Below are 24,646 nucleotides of genomic sequence, written 5' to 3'. Positions count from 1 at the left end.
GTGAATCTCCAGAGCCGACTGCCTGTCTACTGTTGGCTCCACCCCCTATTTATAAATGGGGCTGGCCCCACCTCCCAGCAAGAAAATTGATTACTGAGGCTGGGCATGATCCTCCAAAAATTAACACTGAGAGGCAAGCCAGCCCCTGTTTGCCAGTAAGTTCCCAGGGAACTGTAGCACCACGCGCGATCCCGCAAAGGGCACCCACAAAGTAAAGTGGGAGTGCTCATTAAAAGAACACTGTAAACACTTGAACTCTTTGGCAGGCTTCAAATAACTCTTGCAATATTTTAAAGACTTTGGATATTTTGGAGGACTATAATTCAGATGGACTATAATATGCAGATGATTAAGATATTTAAAGGACCCACAAAGTGAAGGGAAGTCCTAAGATTCAGAAACATCTTGTTTTATTTCAAAATTTAATTGTGTGATTTATTTTGTAAAACCAATAAAAAATATTTCAAAAAAAGAAAGAAAGAAATCTCACCAAAGATCAGCCTCACCATGAATTTACAGAGTGGTCTTAACTTAAGCTAGAAATTATTTCAGTATCAGACGTCTCCAAACCTCTGCCAGGCTGTAAAATGGAGATAACCAGTGCTTTTTTCGGGGGGGATGCAGACGCAGCAGTACACATACCCCTCAACATTTTGTGAATCTTTGTACTTTTGTCCATTTACTGTATTTATTTTTCTCCAATTTGAACTATAAAATGGTGATTTTCTTGAGTCAAAATGAGAGTACCTCTAAACATTTATTTTTTTTAAGAAAAGCATTGGAGATAATACTTGTCTGTTCCCAAAGAGTTCTTATAAAGCTTTTCATTTTTAGAAAAGGGACGCTGGACTAGATGGATCCTTAGTCTGATCCAGCAGCACTACTGTAATTCAAAGTGGTGTTCAAACCCAATGGAAACAACTAAATATTTGTGTTGTTGTTGCTTTGTTTATTTCAAATCTTGCTCGCTCATTCCTTTGGAAAGGGCAGCTTGAAGTGTTTAGTGTTTATTTCCACATTTTGTACCCAATCTTTGCATAAGCTTACATCTAACAAAAAAGTGTCCTTTAAAAGTGCCAGAACCACACTGGTATTCGAAAGCATACTGTCTCCAAGCAGTTGCTATTAAATAGTGGGTGGACATAGCAGACGCCACACAGATTTCTCCGAGTAGTTCTTTATAAGTAAGCTGGAACTGAACTGAACAGCAAACAGCTCAGCCGGCCTGCTTTTATAGGCAGCCGGCTGTCAACGTCGTGACAACCCAGGGTTTCCCGCCTAAATTAACTGACCTGGACCTGAGTGAAAACTATATACACGATACCCCTGGTGGCCAGGGTGAGAACTTCGATACATAACATTTGCCAAATGTTCCAAATGACCAGTACCCTGGAGTTATGATTTGTGGTGTTCTGAGCATTGCTGCATTCTAACTGCCTCAGAACTCCAAGGAGCAGTTGCTATGGGGACCAGATCAAACCAGCTTCAGTCTTCTCAGGTCTTCTCAGGTCTTCTCTGAAGTCAGAGAAAGCCTTGGAAAAAGCCCCCACGTACCAGAGACTGGTTGAAGAACCAATTTCACCATGCCTTCAGTTGCCAGCCTTCCCAGTACCAAAGCTAAAGTTCCACTCCAGGCAGATTATGGCTCCTTTCCTGTTCGGCTGTTGTGCAGGGTATCCTGTTTTCAACTTGGTGCCTTTGTCCTGGCTCTTATTGGTTTCGTTATGAGCATCTGCAGCACAGCCAATATCGAATGGAGAGAGTGGCAGGTTGAGAACATCATGGGCAGCAACAAACCTGGCATTGTGGGGATTGGGATCTGGGGTGCCTGTTCTGTGAGTAGAATTACAGTGAAGAAAATAAACATTATATGCACAGCGTTAAACGATGAGGAGTCCCTACCCGCTGAAATAACCGCCGCCCAGGACTTGATGCCATTAGCCATCGTTGCAAATGCGGTGGCCGTTTTTTGTATGGCCTTTGCGCTCTATAACATCTTCAAGCCTGGAAAACACGACAATTTCATCTTTACCTTCTTTTCCATTGGAGCAATTATGGACTTGGCAGCGGGAACATTTGTACTGATTTCCATTTCGTGGAATCTGTATTCAGTCCTCGCAAACGAAGGAATGAAACTTCCCCAAGTTTTGGGAGTGCCTTTCATTCCCAAAGACCAACGTGCTGGGTTTTCTATCTATATGGGGTTCCTTGCTGCAGCTTCACAGCTCTTAAGTGGAACGCTGGTCCTTGGAGAAAAATATTTCTGGAAAATCAGGCAAAAAGACACTTCCGGGGGGGAATTTGTAACCGATCCGGAAAATGTTAAAGAAAATGAAAGCCCAGAGCTGAGGGTGAAGTTCAGGCGGTATTACTCTACTGTGAAACTTGAGTGTGAAGATCAACCCACGATTTGGCAGAGATATCAAAGGCATATGCAAACAGAAACCCATAAGGAATGTGGCTAAGGAATGGTTCCAGTCCTGGAACTGGCTTTTTTAAAATGGTAGCATGGAACATTCTGTATATTTATTATCAAATTTGTTGGTTATATCTTTTCTTATGCATTTTCTGTGTCATTTTCTGTTTTTAACTGAATGCTTCTGTATCCCACCCTAGGATGGTTACAACATATAGCAGGCATGCGCAAACTCAGCCCTCCAGATGTTTTTGGGACTACAATTCCCATCATCCCTGACCACTGGTCCTGTTAGCTAAGGATGATGGGAGTTGTAGTCCCAAAACATTTGGAGGGCCGAGTTTGCCTATGCCTGACATATAGGGTGAACTATAGATAGGGAAAATAAATGAAAAGTATCAAACTGTTCTATCTAGATATTGATTTTATGCTATATCTCTTTTAGCAGTAAAAAGAATACTATCTCTATAGTACTATACTATACTATACTATAAAGGGGGGCCTCAGATGATGATCACAGAGTCCGCGTTGGTTCATATGGGAGAGGCAGTCTTTGAGGTATTGCGGTCTTGAGCACGTTCACAAAATATGTATAGTTCAGTTTTATTAGCTGGCATGCATTGTACTTTTCTGCTGCTCTATGCTACAGGACTATTTATATTCCATAAGCTTACTATAGTCTGAGGTGTAACAGAGTTTGGAACAGACTCACAACAAAAGAAATTCATTAGGAGCAAACTCTGCCTGCCTGCCTAATGATTATTTGGCCTTTTGCCACGCTACCTATGGATGCAATGTCTTCAGATTTTTGGACGCTGAGCAAGCATTTATGGAAGATCACATTTTGCTGGCCGCTTGTCTTGGGATTAGTCACCATTTGGATGGGACGACTCCAAGGAAAGCGGAGGTGCTGGAGGATATGGTATTGGTGAGTCATTAAATGCCAATTTGCTCTTGCTTGAGTCATGGCTGGGCCTCTGCGGTGACATCTTTTAGAAAGATGCTCTGCTCCCGAGAGTGTTTTTGTTTCCCCCCCATTTCGGCTGATTCATAGCACTGCAGTCCTTGCCAAGGTCCACCTAATCGCTCTTTGCAGCCGTACTTCATTAAAGAGCCTCGGGGTCAAAATGCTGAACAGTACATATTTGCTACACATCACTTCGCAGCTAAATTCGTAGCAGGCTCAGTTCATGCATGTGCTCCAATATGCTGCCTGTAATTCTTCAGATGGCAGAGAAACCGGAACACGGCTTCTGAGGATCTTAAAGGATGTACAGATTTATATGAGTGAGCTGGTCCCTGGCCATATAAGGCTTTTAGTGCCTGAAACATCACTTTGAATTGAACTGGGGAACAAACTGGTAACTGGCCAGTGTAGGAAATGATACCCTGGTGTTACATGTTCCAGTCTGCCTGCTTCAGTTAACACCCTGGCGGCTGTGTTCCGAACCAACTGTAGTTTTCAAACAGTCTTCAGAATTCAATAAGGCAGTTGCAGAAATACTGTAAAATTAATGAATGTTAAAGTGATGTTGGACTGAAAATAAGTGGTTTTGGTATCAAGGCTTATAATAATATGTAAATATAGATAGTTATTTGGAAGAGAATTTATAGTTAGAATAGGTTAAGAATATAGAGTAAAGATAAATGAAAGAGGGTAAGGATTTGCTGAAAGGACTTTGTAAACGGGAATACAAAAAGGGGAGGTGTGAGGAGGTCAAGGAAATAAGCAAATGAACCTAAAGATATTGAAAAAATGGATTATTTCTTTTTAAAGATTTTTTTCCTTTTTTTCTTCTTTTTCTACTTTTTTGAATGTCTGTTGTTGTTGTTTTTTGGTATTCTTTGTCACATTGTTTTTCTTTTGTGTAAAATCTCAATAAATATTTTATTAAAAAAATTCAATAAGGCAGGCCATATTGCAGTGTTCTTATTTGGCAGTTGCCAGATCTGGCTCCTTGAGGGAAGGGTATAGTTGGCACACCAGCTGAAAGCACTCCTGGTCATTCTAGGTGTAGGAGTCATCCCCTAAATAAAATGGATTTTTTTTTGGGGGGGGTGTTGTAGCAGTTTCTTAAAGAGACAAGCTATCATTTTTGAGGCCCTTTCTTAGCCGTTTCTTAAAGCGATAGGCCAGGTACCCCCAAACTCGGCCCTCCAGATGTTTTGGGACTACAATTCCCATCATCCCTGACCCCTGGTCCTGTTAGCTAGGGATGATGGGAGTTGTAGTCCCAAAACATCTGGAGGGCCGAGTTGGGGGATGCCTGCGATAGGCTATCATTTTTGAGGCGCTTGGGGTCCCCACACAGTGGAACCCCATTCGAAACAGGTTACATATTTGAAGATTTCCTAAACACCAGCCACCAGCACCTTTTCCCTTTCTCGATTAAGCTTTCGTTTGTTCACCTTTGTCCTCATCCAATCCTATACTGACATCAGTATTTCAGGAATGAGACACACAAAAGACATCTGGGTGTCAATCACATACGGATGACATCCGCCAGCCCATAGACCGATATCTGGGCAAGTCTTCTGAGATGGCAAGCAACCAATCCTTTCTTTCCTCTGTCTCTGTCCTCTTTGCCGCGCAGGCTGCAAATGCCTATTTTTAGACGATATCTAAACATTTCACATGTAATAGTTATTGCAAAGCAGCTGTGAGTACATTTTCATGAAAACACCTGAAGGCCAAGCCAGACACTGTTTTCCTCTCCCCAAGGGAGGATTTTAAATCTTATTCAGTTAATTTAAAACAACACTTGAACAGTAAAAAATGGATTGCTCAGCCTTGCACAGTAAAAGCACTGATTTACGACCACAGCGACTTTAGTGATAGCTTTATTATATTAAATTATTTATTGCTGGGGATTCAAACAAATGAATACTAAATACAAAACCAATAATAGACCCCCCCTCCCTCCCCGCTCTCTTTTAAAAGTGGTTTCATTCCTTCTTCCTTCAGTGTTCTTCACCAAAGTGAATCTATGACACCACATTGGCTCTTACTGATGCTGTACAGTGTTGTGCTAATTTCTTCTAGACAGAAATTCCTTTAATGATGCTTTCACATGTCCTGCATCAGTTGTGTGGCTAACTTTTCTGGCAAGTGTGCCATAAGGCAAGATCCACGCTGTGTTGAAATATAATAAATAAATAATAATTTTTTATTTATACCCCGCCCTTCCCGGTTCAGAAAACCGGGCTCAGGGCGGCTAACAACAAATTTTAAACACTTAATTGATGCAACACAAAACAGCATAAAATACAGGTTAAAACGTGAATAACAATAAATTCAGAATTCAAAAATCAGATTAGGGGGGAAATCCATCCAATAAACGTTAGATGATCACCAGGGCTAGCTGGCTAAATTAGTCCTATTTGGGCCAGTGAAGAGACCGGGGGAGAATTAGCTGTGGGATCCCAGAGCGGGTAATCTTCATAAAAAGGGGAGGGGGAGGGAAGGAAGGGGAATAAAAGATCAGGCTAAGTTCAAATTGAAAGCCAGGTGGAATAGCTCTGTCTTACCAGCCCTGCGGAAAGAAGTTAAATCCTGCAGGGCCCTGGTCTCATGTGACAGAGCATTCCACCAGGTCAGAGCCATCACTGAAAAGGCCCTGGCCCTGGTGGAGGATAGTCTGACTTCCTTAGGGCCCGGGGACTCTAAACTATGATTATTCATGGACCTTAAGGTCCTCTGCGGGGCAGACCAGTAGCTCCTTTTGCCAGGTTTTCCCTGTAATACACTGAATGCGGGAAATAACAAACCAGAGTATAGGTGGTATTCTATGCCACAGCCTAATCCAGTCCTCAGGACTCATAGCTACTTTCTCGGTGCACTACAGTCTTTCGTTGTTCATGCCATTTTTTGAAACCATGAGGCAGGCTGCCCATATCCTATGTTTACAACACAGAGTGACACAGTTCCAGATTGCTGTCTGATATTTGGAACAGGGCAACTTGGGGGCAGAGCCACACCAAACATTTGAAACACAGTCAAAACACACGACTTAACTCAAGGAATCACGGAAACTGTAATTTCCCCCTCAGAGAACTACAGTTTCCAGCACCGTTGACAAACCACAGTTGTCACCATTCCCTGTGAGAATTCATTTTCTTTAAAAGTGTATGATGTGGATTTGCCCTTTGCCATCAATAAACAAAAGGAGCTTATATCCTCTGCTTCAGTTCTCCCACACCCTGTGCTCTTGTTTTGTACAGAAATCAGTCATTTGGACCTACATATGAATGTCCCTTGTCCCAAACCTTGCTTCTTAACCATTATTTCACTTCTGAATGTGTTTTGTCCATTGGGTATTCGGTGTGTGCACTACGAAAGCTCAGTCAAGCAGTTAAACTCACCACAGGAAACAGCTATTTAGCACAGTTATCTTTACCAACACATACTCTTTATACACACATTATTTATAGGTGTTACAAGAAATCTTCACTCTCTGAGCCCAGAGAGGGTTCTTTGCTACAAAACCCTTGCTGTGCCAAAATCCACAAGTCAAGTTCTGAGTTCAGTTGCTTGTAAAGCTCAGCAACCCTTCACAAAGTCTTCAGTCTTCCACAGTTCCAATTCCTCCACAGTTCCAATTTTCCACGCCACTCCACACCACTCCACACTAAATGGTGTAACCTGAGATCCTTATCTACCCAGTATTACATGCCATTTCTGCCCAGAAACACTGGTGCTTGCAGCTGCATTGAAAATGAGTCATCTCTGTTGACTCATGGAGAATTACCTCCCCCCCCCCACTTTCCTTAACTTTGCTTTGTAGCAATCAAACTAGATTGTTACTACTGGTCTGTACTGCAGACATCTGTGGTAGCTGCCGTGTGCTTCCATAAGCTCAGACTAATCAATGGTATAAGTTCTTTGCATGAAGAACTGTCCTATGCAGTGATATCCCTGCTTTTCACAAGAATACAATATACTCCAAGTTTGGACTGCATGTCTGAAACTATATTTTGTATTTTGCACCCAAGTGCAATCTGCCTGTGCTCTCCTTGTTGCTGCATGGAACAATGCACAAATCAGACCTTTGAATTTAGTAAGTAAAGCTTTTAAACTTAATTAACAGTGCGTACTCTGTTCATTGGTAGATGCGTAGAAAGAGGGGGCAAGGATTTTAAGGCAGACTAAACAGGATATGCAAAAAGATTTAACAACCTATATCCTGTGCTATACTGCTGGTTAACTCTGAGACTGTTTTTAACTCTGTTGGGGGCTCTCTACTACTGGAGAGTGTGCAGAGCCCCACGTTTTGAACTGATACACCCAGCCAATTCTTTTGTTAATTACCCGCACGTGGGCCATATATACTTTCTACCTCCACACATGAACCCACCCTGAACTGCTATTTTCAGTTTTGCAAAGCCCTTCTCCTTCTCCCTGCAACTCCCTTGGCCTTGAGCATTGGAAATAAATTAAAGATTTGCTCATGGAAGGGTATACAAGATGGCCAGAAAATTATTTCATATTGATTTTTGTATGAAATTGAATTATTGTTGAGTTAAGAGGGATTCAGGTAAAGTTAGCTATGTTTTCCATACAGCTGGTTGTTCCTGCAGTCTCTCCTCTGTATTTTCTGGAAGCCTGTTTCAAGATTACATTTAGTGACTAGACACCATAGCCTGAATTCTCAATAAGGAGAAATTTGACACCGCACAGGTACCCACTGATAGGCTAGGTTGAGTGGTGAGAAAAGAAATGGAGCCATCCAATTTGAATAATCCAATTTAAATCCCAGGGTGCTACACAAATCATTACACATTATTTAGAAAGCAAAACAAACTGATGGAGAGATGATGGCTAACAAAGCAGAAATTAATCCAAAATAATATATGTGAGTGCTGGGGAAATGTCAGTCAAATGGAAGCCCAAGACAATTTTGATTAAAACCAGGAGAAAGAAATGAGTTAACTGTGCTCCGAGTTGATAATAAGCAACATTAGAAGGCATATTGTAGTCGGTGACAGTTATACATGAGAAGAATGACACTGATACAGAAATAATTGGAGAAATTAGTTGCCTGACATCCATGAGAAAGCATTGCTTCCAATAATGTTAAATATGCAATCAATCAACTGGAGCACGGACATTATCGTGGGGAGGATGAAAAAGAACACTGTAAGTGATAAGTTCTTACTAATGACCTATAGAAACTATAGGCTATTGAAGCCATTTGTATTTTATGGCTTAATGTGGACAAGAAAAATACCAGCAAGAGCTCCCCCTAGCAAACAATTACAACAACAATGTCCAATAAAATCCAGTATCCCCCAAGGAATGACATTGTGGTGACTCACAGATATATTACAAATACTGATTTAGGCCCAGTAAACCATAGGCGCTTGGAAAGAAACAATACACAGTACATTGCACGGGAACCTCTTCTAGGGAGTTAACATTAAGAAATGCTCACATTGTTATACAGGATCTACAAACAGCAGTTCTCTTGTCCCAACAGCTGCATATCCTACCACTTAGAAGGTGTCTGGGCAGCTGGCCCATTTAATAAAGACTTTGGTCAAGAAGGATCCTAAATGTATATATTGATGGGCTTGATTTCCCTGCTAAGTATGTTTCTGAAAGGTGATAATCACAGACCTCAACAATTAGCAAGTCAGTTGATCTTTGAATACTCAATATATAAATTAGGGGCCTTCCAGGAATTTATGTTGATACTCATCAAAACCATCCTCATCAGCTTCCAGTGATGAGAGTACCATTTAATTGCAGGCAAGCAATTGCAGATAGCAATGATGGGAGACGTATTCATGCAGCTATTTTGGGCTCATTTTTGGTGTGGTGGTCAGTCAGAGGTAGAAGAAGAAGAAGAAGAAGAAGAAGAAGAAGAAGAAGAAGAAGAGGAGGAGTTTGGATTTGATATCCCGCCTTTCACTCCCCTTCAGGAGTCTCAAAGCGGCTAACAATCTCCTTTCCCTTCCTCCCCCACAACAAACACTCTGTGAGGTGAGTGGGGCTGAGAGACTTCAAAGAAGTGTGACTGGCCCAAGGTCACCCAGCAGCTGCATGTGGGGGAGCGGAGACACGAACCCGGTTCCCCAGATTACGAGACTACCGCTCCTAACCACTACACCACACTGGCTCTCCATATGATGGATTGCTCATTCACTAAATGTGTTACTTTTCTTAAGTGGCCTACTGACAGAAAACCCTACAAAGTTGGTTTCTTTGAAGCTGAGCATAAGGAGAGGTCCTCTTTATCAGCACATTCTGTGCCCAGATGAAGATCTATGAAGATATATTTAGAGGGAGAGACTCTTTTCTTTCCTTCATCGCTATTCTAACTACTGGTCAAAACAGGGAATCCTAGGTCTATTAAGGCCATTTGCCAGAGGGAATGGAGTCTACATTTTCATTGCAACAGAACTGTTACTCATACGCCACCTTATTGTGTAAACCAGAAGTGGCTAACTTGTGGCCTTCCACTTGGTATGTTGGGCTGCCCTTGAAGATGACTTGGAAACCTCATCTGGCCCAAAATGCAGCAGCCTGATTACTAGCTGAGAATGTGTATAAGCTGTGTTGTAAAATGCCTGCACTGGTTCATGTCTGGGCTCCATCCAAGGTACTCACATTAGTGCTTAAAGTCCTGAAGGACTTAGGTCCCAAATATCTGAAAGACTGCCTCTATCCTCTATTGAGCCTTTGGGGCGTTAAAATCCATGTGGTAGTTCCATGACCTCAGAGGTTCTGGCAACTTGCGAGAGGGCCTTCTCTGTGGCAGCCCCTAAAGTTGTTTAATAAAATGGCACCATATTTAGCAAGAAGGTTTCTATAGTGGATTTGGTGCGTAGCATTTGTCCTTCCCATTATTTTCTTTTCTTCCAGCTATTTTCACCTCATGTAAGGAAGAAGCATACAGACTGCTAAAGGTTGTTTTACATCTTGGTATTGTTTTATGCTTTGATTTTTTAAAATAATAATAATTGGAATGATTTTTTAAGGAACTGTCAGTAGGATTTCGATGCTGGTGTCCCATAGATGGCTTTGAATGTCTCTCAGCTTTGATGACTTCATGTTTTGCAAAAGGGTTAGAAATATTTTTATTCTTTGCCTTACTAGCTGCGAGGGCTTTTAGTGCAGTGCTCCGGGTAATTGTGTGTGTCTGAAATATTTATATGTTAGCCCATTGATCTCCGACAGCCCGTTTTGTAATGCTTTTCATCATGTGACTGTTGGCTGTGAGGAATACCTGCTGAGCTGTGCTGTGCTTAGCACTGGCATATAAGGGTTCCTTCCTATACTAACATGTCAATATTAGCTACTGAACAGCTAGAACAATTTCTGTTCAGAGAAATTGCTAGTTCCGCTCTGTGTTTGGCAAAGTGCTAAACAACAACAACAACAAACCACGTGTGGGGAAGTTAAATGGATGGGACTGGTGCAATTGAGGGGTGGGGGAAGAGGTTAAGGGACCACTCCGCTGGTGCCAAAACCACTATATGAGGCCATAAAAGGATGTTAGACATTAATGCCCCAATCAAGTTAAGGGGACTGGTAGATATTAGAAGGCTTCTGTATATACACTTCTTCCTGGAAAAATGAGCATGTTTGATGCTCATCCAACAGCCCGTTCGATTGAAAATGTTGTCTGTCTGCGGCACATTGCTTTGAATGGGCTACACCCTCTGGTACGTGTTTGAATGCCACATTCTTGTGCAAGTAGTTGCACATTAATACAGTTATTCCTCAGGTTGCAGACGCTTCAGGTTGCGTTTTTTGGGTTACGGACCCGCCGAAACCTGGAAGTACCAGAATGGGTTACTTCCGGGTTTCAGCGGTCGCACATGCACAGAAGCGCTAAATCGTGCTTTGCACATGCTCAGAAGCACCAAATCACAACCCACAGGTTGCAAACTCTGTGGGTTGCGAATGTGCATCCCGCACAGATCACGTTCGCAACCCTAGCATCCACTGTACCCTCCTTTCATGCAACTAGAGACGGATCAGTGCCTCAGAGCTTCAAGTTTCTGACCAAACGGTAAGGTTTACAACAAAATGGGCATTTATCACCGTCTATTTAACATTGCCTTCGGCACAGAATGAAACCTTCGGTTCAGGATGCCAAACCAGTTATCGCATCTTGGCTTAATTCACTTCATTCACTCACTCACTCACTCACTCCATAAAATAGACTTCTTGCATTTGGCAGACTAAACAAGAAGTGATGAGGCACTTAGAGAAATTACGTTTCTACATTATTTCGTAATAAGATGTTAATGATATAACAATCATACCAGTCATACAGTTTTGGTCCATGGGAAACCACATGGATGAGTGTGAGGCTTGGAGATGCCAGAGACCAGTGAGTATAAAAACTTTTATGACATTATATACAGCTTTTATTAATTCTTCAGCATTGGGTAACTCAGAGCCCAACAGTGTTATCTAAAATGACAAATTAGATATCTTGGCTCATCATGCACTTTTTAATTTCATGCTTGTCTTCTGCAAAATCTTCCGCTATATATTTTACTTGCACAAAGCATAGATGCGGCACAAAGCTTTAAAAAGTTGTGGATTAAAATCTCATTTGGAATCAATGGAATTCTACAGGAATTCTACAGGAGAAGCCTATTGCCTCATGTCCTGGTTAGGAGCTTTGCAGAAGCAACTGTGGGAGACGGGAAACTAGATAATCCTCTGATCCAGTCTAACAGGACTCTTGCGTTCTCCTATCCTTTTGGTTCAGAACCCCTGTAATACTAGCAATCTCTTTGCTTTTGCTGATGTACATCTTTGTCCAACTCCACTTCAGGACACATCCAGGAGAATTGTGAGAATTGGCTGTGTAGTAATGAGCAATTGGATCTGTGAAGGTACCTTAGTTGAATACCCTCCAACATTTCTCCAGCGAAAACAGGGACTTCCTGTTCTACATCAGGAAGATTCTCCTGCATTTGATCTCGCAAACATAGACATCATATACACATCTACATCTTTGTGGTGATAAGAAACTGTGCGAATGATCAGGAACATACAAGACAGTAAGTCCTACTGATCTCAGTGGAACATAGTTCTGAGTAGAATGCAATGTGTACGCCCCTTTTAAACACATGATATTGAAAGTGTGGAGATATGCTATACCACATATTTACATGCCCTATTTGGCAAAAGTGCAGACAAGTACAGGATCAGGCGATTCTGTTTCCAGAGGGGAAATTAGATTATAAATTAAACTCTTAATTATTAATGGAAAGCTAAGTGTTTCCTGAAATGCTAACTGAAATCATAGTATGTCCACATCCACCCAAACACCATAACTAATCAATGATCTGTAGTTGGCTGATGATGATGATGATGATGATGATGATGATGATCCTATTAGCTCTGTGAGGGAATTTTGTGTATGTGTAACTGCATCACAAGGCTGCTTGCTATATACATCCACAAAGGAGTACCTATTTTAGTCATGAGTTGGTGATATTTTTAAAAAAAACCACAACATTGAGCAAGATAGGATTGGCAGGAGAAAATGTTGTCAAGGCAATGTTGTCATCAGCCTGGAGAAATCATTTCACGATGACGGCAAAATGGCTGTGAAATAATCCTTATAATGCATATGCTCTGTGTAGCCAAAGTAAATGCGGTCAACCGCCATACATCAGGATGTGTTTTGAGATACACATTTCACTTGGTGTGCCCTGTAGCTAATGGACATCTGAGAAGGTGAGTCGCCTCATCCATCACCTCCTCCGTCTCCAGGCCCTGAAGCTCTAAATCAAGCTGATGCTGAACACAATATAGCAGGACTGGCAAGGCCTACACAGAGACAAGCTCCTTCTGATGTCGGAGGATGAATGAGGTGAAATAATTGGGCAAATACACCTGGTACAACACCTCCTGTGTGCTAGGATTGCACATGCGCCTACCTCAAAACCTGGTTCTGCATCTGAAAGAATAACATCGTTTACTGAATGTAACCAAATACCAAAAACACTGAGCATTTGCAAAGAATATTCTATAACACACCATCAGGGAATTTTACAGAAGAGCATAAACAAAAAGGCCAAATTTATGTTTGATGGAATAAACTGTTAACACTTTCTTGATGCTGTCACTGGATGTGTTTCCTAATTACTTTCATCAGCATTTTTTTTTTTTAGCAAGAAACACAATTCTCTGATTTGATACAGAGAAGTTTTACAGACAGCAAGTGATTAACCAGAATGATATGATGACCTTGATGCATATAATTTTTTATACCAGATTTCTCCAGTCATACCAAAGTTGCGCTTGATTTTTTTGAGATCAGAAGCATAGTTGATTAAAAAAACAACAACCCATAGGCCAGGTTAAAATAAGCTAACTATAGTAAGCAATTAACAAATCTTCATCAGAACTGTTTTGGCTTCATTTTCAGGGCTTCTCTGTTGCACTTTGTGCTCTCTAGATCTAACTGCCTTTGATGTTAAAAGTGACTGACATTGTTATAACCAATTCTTATGCTATCTCCACATTCAATAAATTGGGTTCTTTTATCCTAGCAGATCTGATCCGCGATTTAGCCAAATTGCCCCCCACTTGTTTTGCTTTGCTTTCATTGTTGCTTAAGACAGATCCAAAGTGATTATTTGGTGTTTAATTCCATTTTGTGTTTAATACCATTTTGTGCTCTGGTCCATGGGGTCATGAAGAGTCGGTAACGACTTAACAACAACAACCTTCTTATTATCCGCTTAGGCAAGATAGTAGGAAATTAGAGGCAGTGGATAAGTTTTACTTTGGTCTCCTGGTGGTTTAAAAGCTTTCCATCATTTATTTTTCTTAGTGCCACTAACTGTTTTTTCTTCTTTTTACTTGCTACAGTAGACCTTTGGATCAATCACTGTAAATGATTTGTATTTACTCTTGGTGTTCCTCTCTTCTTTTTAGAGACAATTCAAGACATAACCTAGTGCACTTATGCCTATTGATATCAACAGTGTATTTAAAGATTGTGGCCCTTTAGTAGATCTACAGCTTTGCCTCACATTCTGCTGCTTAAAATTTCTTAAAATTTAGAGAGGCATTTAGTTCCTAAGCACATCACTAATTTGAGCTGCACAGACTCAAAAGGGATAAATAGGGCGTTGTATTGCAGATGTTCTGCATTTAATCATAGTTAGTTGGTTATACAGTGGTGCCCCGCAAGACGAATGCCTCGTAAGACGGAAAACCCGCTAGACGAAAGGGTTTTCCGTTTTTGAGCTGCTTCGCAAGACGATTTTCCCTAAGGGCTTGCTTTGCAAGACGAAAACGTCTTGCAAGTGTTTCGATTTTTTTCCGCTTCCCCCCCCATTTTTCTAAGCCGCTTAGCCGCTAATAGCCTTTTAGCCGCTAATCTGCTAAGCCTTTAATAGCCGCTAAGCCTTTAATAGCCACTAAGCCTTTAATAGCTGCTAAACCGCTAATAGTGCTAATCCGCTAATCCGCTAATGGGATTGCTTCGCAAGGCGAAAAAACCGCTAGATGAAGAGGCTCGCGGAACGGATTAATTTCATCTTGCGAGGCACCACTGTAATTTTTGTACCAAAGTTGGCACTAAACATGGCTAGCTTTGATTCACAACTCCAGGGGTTATTTTAGTGTAGTATGGCCAGTTTGGCTGCAGGGGATGCCACAACAATGGTGTTGAATGGAGCATGAGAGGGAGGGGGTACTGAATTTTAGCATCACACAGGGCGCCGCTGGAATTTGAGAGCCCAAATTCTGCCACTGACAAGTCCCTTTCAACCTAAGTCAAAGGCAAGTAAAGCAAATGGCCTTAGTAAGTGTGCTGGGCCCGGGGGTAACCCATGAAACACAGTCCAGGACTGGTCCAGAATCCAAAGGTTCTGCTGGGAGACAGTCCGACAGGGCCAAGGCAGAACACGAGACAGGAAACCAGGCAGGATCTAGCATACAGCAAGGTTGCTCCCGCAACCTGGGGCGGGGTCCGACAGCCTTTTATCTTTGTTGGGGTAGCGGCCGGTCCTGATCCCCCGGCAACTCACCTCCCTGTTTCGCCCGAAGGCGAGCATTCCTCCTGCGAGTACTCAGGTCTCTCCTTCTCTCAGACCTCAGTCTCTGCAGCTCGGGAGACATCGGTGGGTTACTAGACCCAGGGGCCACCTCAGCCTCCCCTGACCAAACCAGTAGAGGAGCAGCTGTAAGTGATGGCCCAGCAGGAGGCAACGAGGTAATCCCCGCATCTGGAGCCAGGGCAGGCTCAGGCCCCTGACTCGGCCCAGCTGGTTTTGTTGCAGGGGAACCTGTGCAGCCTGGGACTCTTAAGGATCAGGCTCCAGACTTGGTTCAGATGATGCCTGAGACAAAGGATCCAGTGCAGACTGAGTCTCCTCTGGTTCTGAGTCCGATCCCGAGTCCCAGGCCATCACAGTAGGAGAGAGAAGAGGATGCTTCATTCTGCCTCCTCAAAGCAGTAAGCTACAGCCTTCAAAGTCTGCATTTAAAGCATCTCTCTCGTCCTGAGCCACTTCCACAAATACCCTCCATGGACATTAATGGAGCCCTGAACTCCACAGTGAACTCAGGCACTCTGTAATCCCGAGAAATGGGCATAGGTGTCCATCATGAAGTTCAGTTCCTTGTTCTAACACAGGGATCAGCAAACATTTTCAGCAGGGGGCCAGTCCACTGTCCCTCAGACCTTGTGGGGGGCCGGACTATATTTTGAAAAAAATAATAATGAACGAATTCCTATGCCCCACAAATAACCCAGAGATTCAGTTTAAATAAAAGCACACATTCAACTCATGTAAAAACACCAGGCAAATAACACCAGGCAAAAAACACTAGGCAAATAACCCAGAGATGCATTTTAAATAAAAGGGCACATTCTACTAATGTAAAAACACGCTGATTCCCAGACCATCCGTGGGCGATTGGGCTGGATCCAGCCCCCAGGCCTTAGTTTGCCTACCCATGTTTTAAGACATAAGGTTAGAAGTGGATCCATCAGCTGCAGTTTGAGCTAACCAGGGTTAACAGTGGTGCAGACGTAACAATGCATCTTAGCTCTGAAAAGGGATTGGAGGAAATATTTATGCATGAAAGGGGAGGGAGAAGAAGGGGACGGGCCTATCCAATGATGATTGCGAGGTCAAAAAATTACAGCTGTAATCCTCCTTACTTAAAAAAAAAAGTGTTAGAGAGCCACGTTATGAAAAAATAATGAATAATGAGTAATGAGCCAAAGTTAAGCACCTTTTAGTCCTATTTGATCTAACTGGAAGTGATTGACAAATTTGCTTAACTCTGCCATTGAAATCAATGAGACTGAAAAGTATATATCCTTGATAAGGTTCATTGTATTATGTGCACCTGACTGTTTTGCTCTTTTCTGCTATACAGTGGTGCCTCGCAAGACAAAATTAATTCGTTCCGCGAGTTTTGTCGTCTTGTGATTTTTTTCGTCTTGCGAAGCACGGTGTCGGGAAAGTTTTGGAAAAGCTTCAAAAATCACCAAAGTCTTTAAAAACCTCAAAAAAGGCTACCACACCGCGTTCTATGAATTGCTCCTCGAAGTCAAGTTGCAACTGTATTAACGGTGTTAAGAAAAAGGAAACAAACTTGCAAGACGTTTCCGTCTTGCGAAGCAAGCCCATAGGGAAAATCGTCTTGTGAAGCAGCTCAAAAAACGCAAAACCCTTTCGTCTAGCGAGTTTTTTTGTCTTGCGAGGCATTCGTCTTGCGAGGTACCACTGTATTTCAAGATGACCAAAACTGATTCTTCAGCACAGACCCAGCTAGAGCGTGAAACATATTTCAGTAGCTTAAGGAGCCACCGGCCATCAAAAGCTATTAACTGGAACCCTGTTGTCAACCATTAAGAATACAGAAATCTAATGGGCAAGTGTGTCATTTGGAATAGCACAGGCTTAAAATAAGAGAGGGAGAAAACTTCAGATAGAATGCAAGTTCTTGATTTTTTGAATTTTTTTTTTTTTTGCATAAGAAGTATAAATAAATAGTATTTCTCCACAAGTTATAGCTCTGGCTAAAGGGCCTGCTATATTAAATGGCAGATAAAGTTTTCTGATACGGCTTTAAACTTTCCTATCTCTGATACTGATCACATTTATCAACCCTACAATAAAATGTCTTCCAAAGTCAATTAACTTCTCCTGTTAGACCAGCCTACTATCTAGTATGACAGACGTTAAAGAGAATTACGGATTCTGAAATAAACTATCTGATTTAGAACTAAGGCACTAAATATTTGGCTCCACATCCTAAAATCCGGTTAATAAAAGAACCAGGTTTATGATGATACTCCTTTAGAATGGAAGGATCCCTTTCAGTTCTATCCTCTTGAAAATTGTTCCAGTTTGCCAAGCCATGGGAAGCTTCAGGAGGACTGGTGGGTGGAAGCCTCCAGATGAGGGTTATGATATGAACCAGTCCTTGAATTATTTGACGACATGCCAGAGAACTGTCGCATAATCTGCTTCATCATGACAATTGGTTTGAGTGGTTTTTAATGAAAATATTTCGAAATAGCTCATCTTTCAGGCAAATCATTTCAAGGCTGATATCGGAGTCACTTCCTTTGCGGGAAATCTCATTGTCATTAGCACAACAGATACTTAAAGCTTGAGCTGGGATTTAATTCTGCAACGGGAGAGTTCTAGGATGATGTGACACTCGTCTTATGTATTTTTTATTGTAACATTTAATTGCACATTAAATATGTATCAAATTTGACAAAGACAAAGTGAACCTCAGAGAATAAACAACTCAACTTAATTCTGTTGCTTTGTAAAAGAAATGAGCCCAGCACATTCCTTTCCTTGCCTCTTGGCGAGCAAACAAAGCAGGGGTGAAAACCTGTGGGCCTGCTCCTTCAATCGCTGCTGTTGTCACCTTCCAATTTGTGAAAGGTTACTGTGTGAAGCTGGGAGCCATTTGTAGTCCTGTCTCGGCCTCCATGATTTTCCAGGGTTCCAAAACAGCTTTGCAGGCCTGTTGTGGTATTGCTAACGTGTGTGAACATCAAAAAGCGCTACATAAGTTATGAGTATTATTTTACTATCAAGTATATGCATAACACTTCCCTGTTGTTGAAATTAGCAGGCCCCAGAAGCACTTGATATTGGCTTAATTGTGTCCAGTAATAATGACCGCTCCCCGCATAAAACAGGGGGCGCCCTTTGCGTGGACGCGCGCAGCCCTAGATCTGGAGCGGCTCCATCAGCATAGGCTTGGCTTTGCCCTCCCTCAGGTGGGATACCTGGAGGTCTCCGCCTACCCCAGTCAGTTGTCCAATCCCACCTGGGGGAAGCATTGCCAAGGAGACCAGGCCAGGTAGGGGAGGGATTACCTGCCCACACAATAGAGGGAGGATCTTACCTGGGAATCCTCACTTGGCTCCAGAGCTTCTCCCACCCTACCCACCCTCAGTTAATGTCTTATTTTGCAGGTTAACTTTTCTTCACAGGTTTTGCAGGTTAACTTTTCTTCACAGGTATGCGGGCGCTGCTAGGTTAAGGTCGCTGTTAAAGGGCCGGAAAGGAATTTCCCTGCATTGGCAGGTTTCGCCTTTCCCATAGCAAAACATCACAACTTTGGCAGTATCAGGCCTTGGGCGGAATCCTTTAGTCCATCTTCCTCTTTGCGGCGGCGATACCAGGGTTCCCCGTTAAAGGGGTTTCTGAAGGGAGGCATTGACCGTATGCCGAAAGGTCGTCATTGCTCTCCCCTGCGGCGGTGGCGTAACGTGGGTGGCTATCTCTGTTTGAACATATGTTCTCCAGAGCCAGCCCATCCCCCCCCCACTGGATAACCCTGATGCTCCCTAGGTCCCCGCCTGGGGACTGGGGAGGGAGAACGCCCAATGCCTGAGCATTGTGTCTACCCACATTTGAAATTTAATAAAGTTGTGGCCAATTTAATCCCATAGCACGTTGTCTTGAGTCGTTATTCCACATGACGGGGGGGGGGACCGCTCGGGATCTGGGGACCCCGCCTGTCCACGCAAGCACACACACACACACACACACACACACACTCTAATATTGTGGTAGGATTGCTGCTATTTGTAGTAAAGTATATAGTGAGACAAGTCTTCTTTTGCCAGTCATTTATATTATATTATATTGTTCATGAAATGATCCAATTGTGCTGAAAGTGATACATGAATAAGAAACATTTATGAGTCAAGGGTCCAAGAGTGTCTCGAGTCATTATGATTTTCCGTGTTTTCTGTGGAAATCAAAGACCTCACTTCTCTCTTTTGAAGCAGCTGCTGTTGGTTTATGGAGCAGTCAATATACTTGGAGATTTTTCTTTCTTTTTTACTGTAAACATTGATTGCTGTACAAAGGAATTATAGACATTGTGGAAAGCCTCCCATAACCTAAGAACTACTCGGCTGTCACTGTGCCACAAGGTCTTGGACGTTAAGTTTCCTCGATAACAATTTAAGGTGACTTTCAATATTGAAAGAGATCCCGCAACTTCTCAGAGAAACTCGGAAATCATTCTATAGAATGTTTTGCATGTCCTTTACAAAACATGTGCCCACTTGTTAATTTGTGGGAACAATCTAAATTCATGAGGAGGAATCCTAGTGTTACTGCCAGGGTTCCTAGCTGGCCACTGCATTGAAAACCGGGTGATAGATAGGATGGGCCCTTGATCTAATCGAGTTCTTGTGTGGGTGGAATCGTGTGAGCTCACTTGTGCAATAGAACTTCCTTTCCCTCTCTTTCCCTTGTGTGTCCCTGGGGTGGGGTGGGGTGGACCCAGAACGGGGTGCAATCTGACTACCCACCCTTTCTTCCTCTTTTGATTACCCTTTGGAAGGTGCATTCTTACCCTTCTTTTTCTATTGAGGTTGAATTGACTCAGTTATGTTCTGTAAGTGTAAAAAGAAAAGAAAAGAAAGCCAGCATTCTGAAATATGGCATTGAATCCAGACTTAGTATTGCTTAAAGTAGACCCAAGTGACTCTAAGCATGACTAAGTCTGGATCCAACCCATAATTTTAAAAAGTTTTTCTTTTTAAGGCAGGCAACGAACAGATAAACCAGGGCCGTCTTAATCATAGGTGCTAGGGGTACAGGGCACCCGGGTGCCGGGTTTTCAGGGGCTCCAGGCCGAGATTCTGGGGCCTGAGAGTTGGAGTCTGGGGAACAGCCCGCCCGTTGGTTGGAGCGCCACGGCGAGCTTTTCTGCTGTGGGCAGCCGTGCGCTGCAAGTTCAGGGGTGAGCGAGGTGGCTGGGCGGCTGGCTCTACCCTCCTACGTGCCTGGGATTGGCGTAGGGCCATGGAAAGGCCCGTCCAGCCATGCTACTTACACCACGAGGTGCCCGGCTTCGCTCAGTCACTGACGCCGATGCCTCGGGCTGGTTTGTTGCGCTGGGCTCCTTATGTTTCCTGTTTTCTTTTCTGAGCAGAGATAAGCATGGCGTCAGATGACTGGCAGAATCCGAGACCAGGGAGAAGAGTCGGTGGAAGAAGATTGGAGGAAATTTAAAATTTATTTGCAGAAACATTGTAAAATTTTTGAATGTTGATGACATTGAAATGAATTGAAGGGGCTCTAGCAACAAGGCAAAAACTATAAGGGGATTAATAATAGATAAATTAAATAGATCATGAATTTGCTGAACCAAATTGAAAAGGGATACAAAAATGGGAGACGTGAGGAAGTCAGGAAAATAAGTTAATCTAAAGTGGAGAGATTAAGAAAGAGAGAAATTCTGTTTTTCTTTTATATGTGTTTTTTCTTCTTTTTGTGTTTAATGTTTGCATTTTTGTATTTTGTATTTTTGTGCTTTTGTATTTTGTATCTGTTTTGTATTTGCCTTTTGTTTTTTCTAAACTTTTCTATTGATAAAACCTAATAAAATATTATAAATTATAAAAAAAAGCATGGCGTCAGCTCCATAAAAAAAGGTTGACAACTCTGGGCAACCTGGGGGGGGGGGGGCGCCGAGCGAATCTTTGCACCCTGGCGCCGCATATGCTTAAGACGGCCCTGAGATAAACATTCATGTACCACTTTAAAAAACGATGCAATTTGGTAACAAACTTTTCTTATCCCAGCTGATTGCTGAGATGCTTGTGTTTTCTTAAGTACGTCTGTCTGCTGCAGCAGTTCAGAAAAGGAGCTCCATTAACTTGGTTTCCTTTCACTCTGCTTACTAGGGACCATTTATATTTTCTGCCACATTGGCAGACTCCCGTGTACCTTATAGCCAGAGATTGGCAGACAGCACTTTTGGCTCTATTCGCTTTTAACTTCATTGCATTTAGGGAAGTCCTTCCTTCATTTGTTTCGATCTGCTGGACTTCATCTCTTCCTGGATGCTTTCCACCTGGAATCTGATTTTGTTCACCTCTTGTTTAATTATTTGTCGGTTTAATTTGGCACTCAGATTAGCCACAGCAGATTCTGCAAGTTTCTGCAGTCCCTTGGCACCACCTGATAGGTGGCAGAGAGGATGGATGACTGACCAAAGTTAATTCACGCGTATGTGTGTATCTGGCATTCAGATTAGGAAGGAAGGTTCACACCATCGCCCTGCTCTTTCTGAGATTTAAATTAAAGATAAATTTAAAGATTTAAATTAAATCTTTGTCCATACTTAAGTTCTTATAACTGTTGTGCTGCTGATTTGCTGAAAAAAGTCTCACTGTTTGGGAGGGTGAGCAGGGGCCTGTTTCCTGCCCCCACCTCTATTGCCATTCTCATATTGGGAGCTGAACATCTGCAGCAGGGAGTTTTTTCTCCCCTTGGGGGTTCCTTATGTGATTCTGATATTCCAGGGTTCTAAATTATGAAGGGATCTTGCACAAATATGACAAAGTGTGCAACCCTCAAGACCAGGGCTGGATTTAGGTTTGATGAGGCCCTAAGCTCCTGAAGATAATGGGGCCCTTTTTATGTCCAGCTGTCCTTTGTCAACAACAAATTGTCGCTGTTTTTGTGTTGAATATAAGCTATATGGTAATTTATGGACCTAATAGGTATTTAAACCCATTTGCTGCTTCGCTGTATGTAGGTTTTATTTTATTTGTTTTTATCTTATATTATGGAAATGTACATCCAGTTTTCTTCCTTTAAAATTTTTTGGGGGGCCCCCAAGAGAGTGGGGCCCTAAGCTATAGCTTGTTTAGCTTATACGTAAGTCCCACACTACTCAAGACCCCTTGCAGTCAATTGAGAGGCATGCATATTCCTTTAGTCTGGCACACCATAGATTTATTGTGGCATCAGCTTTTGCTGGCTGAAACCCATTTTGGTGCAGGAATAGGTGAATTCCTTTTTTTTTAAAAAAAAGAATTAACTGATGCTATTTTTTAAAAAAAAAACCCAAGCAAACAAATTATAAGAAATAGGGACAAATCATAAAATGATACACTGTGAACAGGAAGCTTATGTCAGGTTTTGGGCCTCCAAATGTTGGGGCACGGATCACTTTGATTATTATTATCAAATTATTTATTTATTTAAATTTGTATACCACCCTTCCTCCTCACATCTCAGGGCAGCTGGCAACATAAAAGTACAAGATAGAAAACACAAACTACATAGTGAAAATGAGAACAAGAGCAAAATAAACCAATAATCCCGCCTACCACAAATGCATTTAAAAGGGTGTCAGGTGTCAATCAGCCAAAGGTCTGGTTGAAGAGGAACATTTTCACCCGTGCCTGAAAGTGTTTGTTTATTTATTTATTTATTTATTTATTTATTTATTTATTTATTTACGGCTATTAGCCCATAAAATATGTACAAACATAAAAGCACAGAGGCATAAGGAGCGATATATTCGACACCAGAGGGTGAACACCACGATGCCAGGGTGGGTCAATGAGCAGAGCCAAATAACAGCTTGGGGCCCGGAGAGCTCCAGGGGACGGATCACAGAAAAAGGAAAACTGAAGACGAGGTCCGACATGCACTCTCATCGTAACTGTCCGATTAGTTTTGGTGTTGTTGTTGTTGTTTTGGTTGTTTTTGTGTGTGAGATAACCGCGTTCAGGAATCTCGCCACCTGCAGAGTTACCGAAGGATCTGTATCCTGCAAAAGTAGTGCGGCGTGTGACTCAACAGGCCTGCCCACCAAGCGCAGTAAAGCAGGACCTAGGAATTTAGTCCTGGCTATGCTATGTAGGGGGCAGTTGAACATTATATGTGGAAGAGATTCAACAGTTTTCCCGTCACACACACATAGCAGAGACACCAAACCCTTGGAAAATCTGTGGCTCAGCAGGTTCGATGGAAGGACATTGAACCTTGCACGAATAAATGCAAGTCGGTGTGGTACAGATGAAAGAGATGACATGTATGATGGAAGGCCAAGTGGTGGGGTTATTCCGTGATACCTGGGGGAGCAAACACCCCCACCCCAGGCGAGGTTGTGTTGATTTTCAATGTCTGCTAATCTTTGCTCTATAAGGCTTTTGGCTGAGCATAAGTTCATCTTTAGGGAGTCCGCTGGGGAAATTCCGATGCTCAGAAGTTTGGCATGGATTTTTCCTACCCTGAAAGTGTATAATGAAGGTGCCAGCCGAACCACCTGGGGAGAACATTTCACAAATGAGAAGCCACTACAGAAAAGGCCTGTTCATGAGCTGAAGGGCCCCAGATGATGATCACACAATCTGGGGAGGTTTATATGGATAGAGGAGGTGTTACAGTCCTGGCTGAGGCTAGCGGAAGTGATCCAAAATGTCTGGAGGGCACCAGGTTGGGGAAGCCTGTGCTTACACTTTCATGGGAATGGGGATGTGGTAGACAATAAATTGCCCATGATTGGGTACCCAATCCTGGGGAGGATTATTTGCGCTTTCAGATGACTTCACAAAGAATCTCCCTTCAGACCTTCTCACCCAATGTGGAAAGACTGTGGGGGTAAATTCAGCATATGTGATGCGGGCACACAGATTCAGACAGTACTGCCCGATGATATCAGTGCAATCCCATGCATGTTTCTCTGAATGGAAGTCCTACTGTGTTCAGTAGGTTTTGTTGTTGTTTAGTCATTTAGTCATGTCCAATTCTTCATGACTCCATGGGCCAGAGCACGCCAGGCACTCCTGTCTTCCACTGCCTCCTGCAGTTTGGTCAAACTCATGCTGGTAGCTTCGAGAACACTGTCCAACCACTGCCCAACCAGTAGGTTTTGCTTCCAGGTGCAAAGGGATGCAGGTGGCGCTGTTAGTTAAACCACAGAGCCTAGGGCTTGCCGATCAGAAG

General features: G+C 42.6%; 3 long non-coding RNA genes across 4 annotated transcripts in view; all 3 read left to right on the top strand.

Moving 5' to 3' along the window:
- Positions 1 to 24,646, top strand: part of LOC310706096 — a 132,921-nt gene that overhangs the window by 27,808 nt on the left and 80,467 nt on the right. The window lies entirely within an intron of this gene.
- On the top strand, positions 4,343 to 13,936 carry LOC310706077. The gene is made up of 3 exons (XR_014525643.1): positions 4,343 to 8,552; positions 10,281 to 12,439; positions 13,103 to 13,936. It is a non-coding gene; the product is annotated as an uncharacterized lncRNA (long non-coding RNA).
- LOC310706107 lies at positions 14,258 to 16,200 on the top strand. The gene is made up of 3 exons (XR_014525681.1): positions 14,258 to 14,559; positions 14,944 to 15,205; positions 15,817 to 16,200. It is a non-coding gene; the product is annotated as an uncharacterized lncRNA (long non-coding RNA).

This window comes from Podarcis liolepis (genome assembly GCF_965112155.1).
Source record: "Podarcis liolepis genome assembly, chromosome: 4".
In the NCBI taxonomy this organism is placed as follows: Eukaryota; Metazoa; Chordata; class Lepidosauria; order Squamata; family Lacertidae; genus Podarcis; species Podarcis liolepis.
Note: the sequence above shows the minus strand (reverse complement) of the source record. Positions and strands in the feature narration are given on the sequence as shown.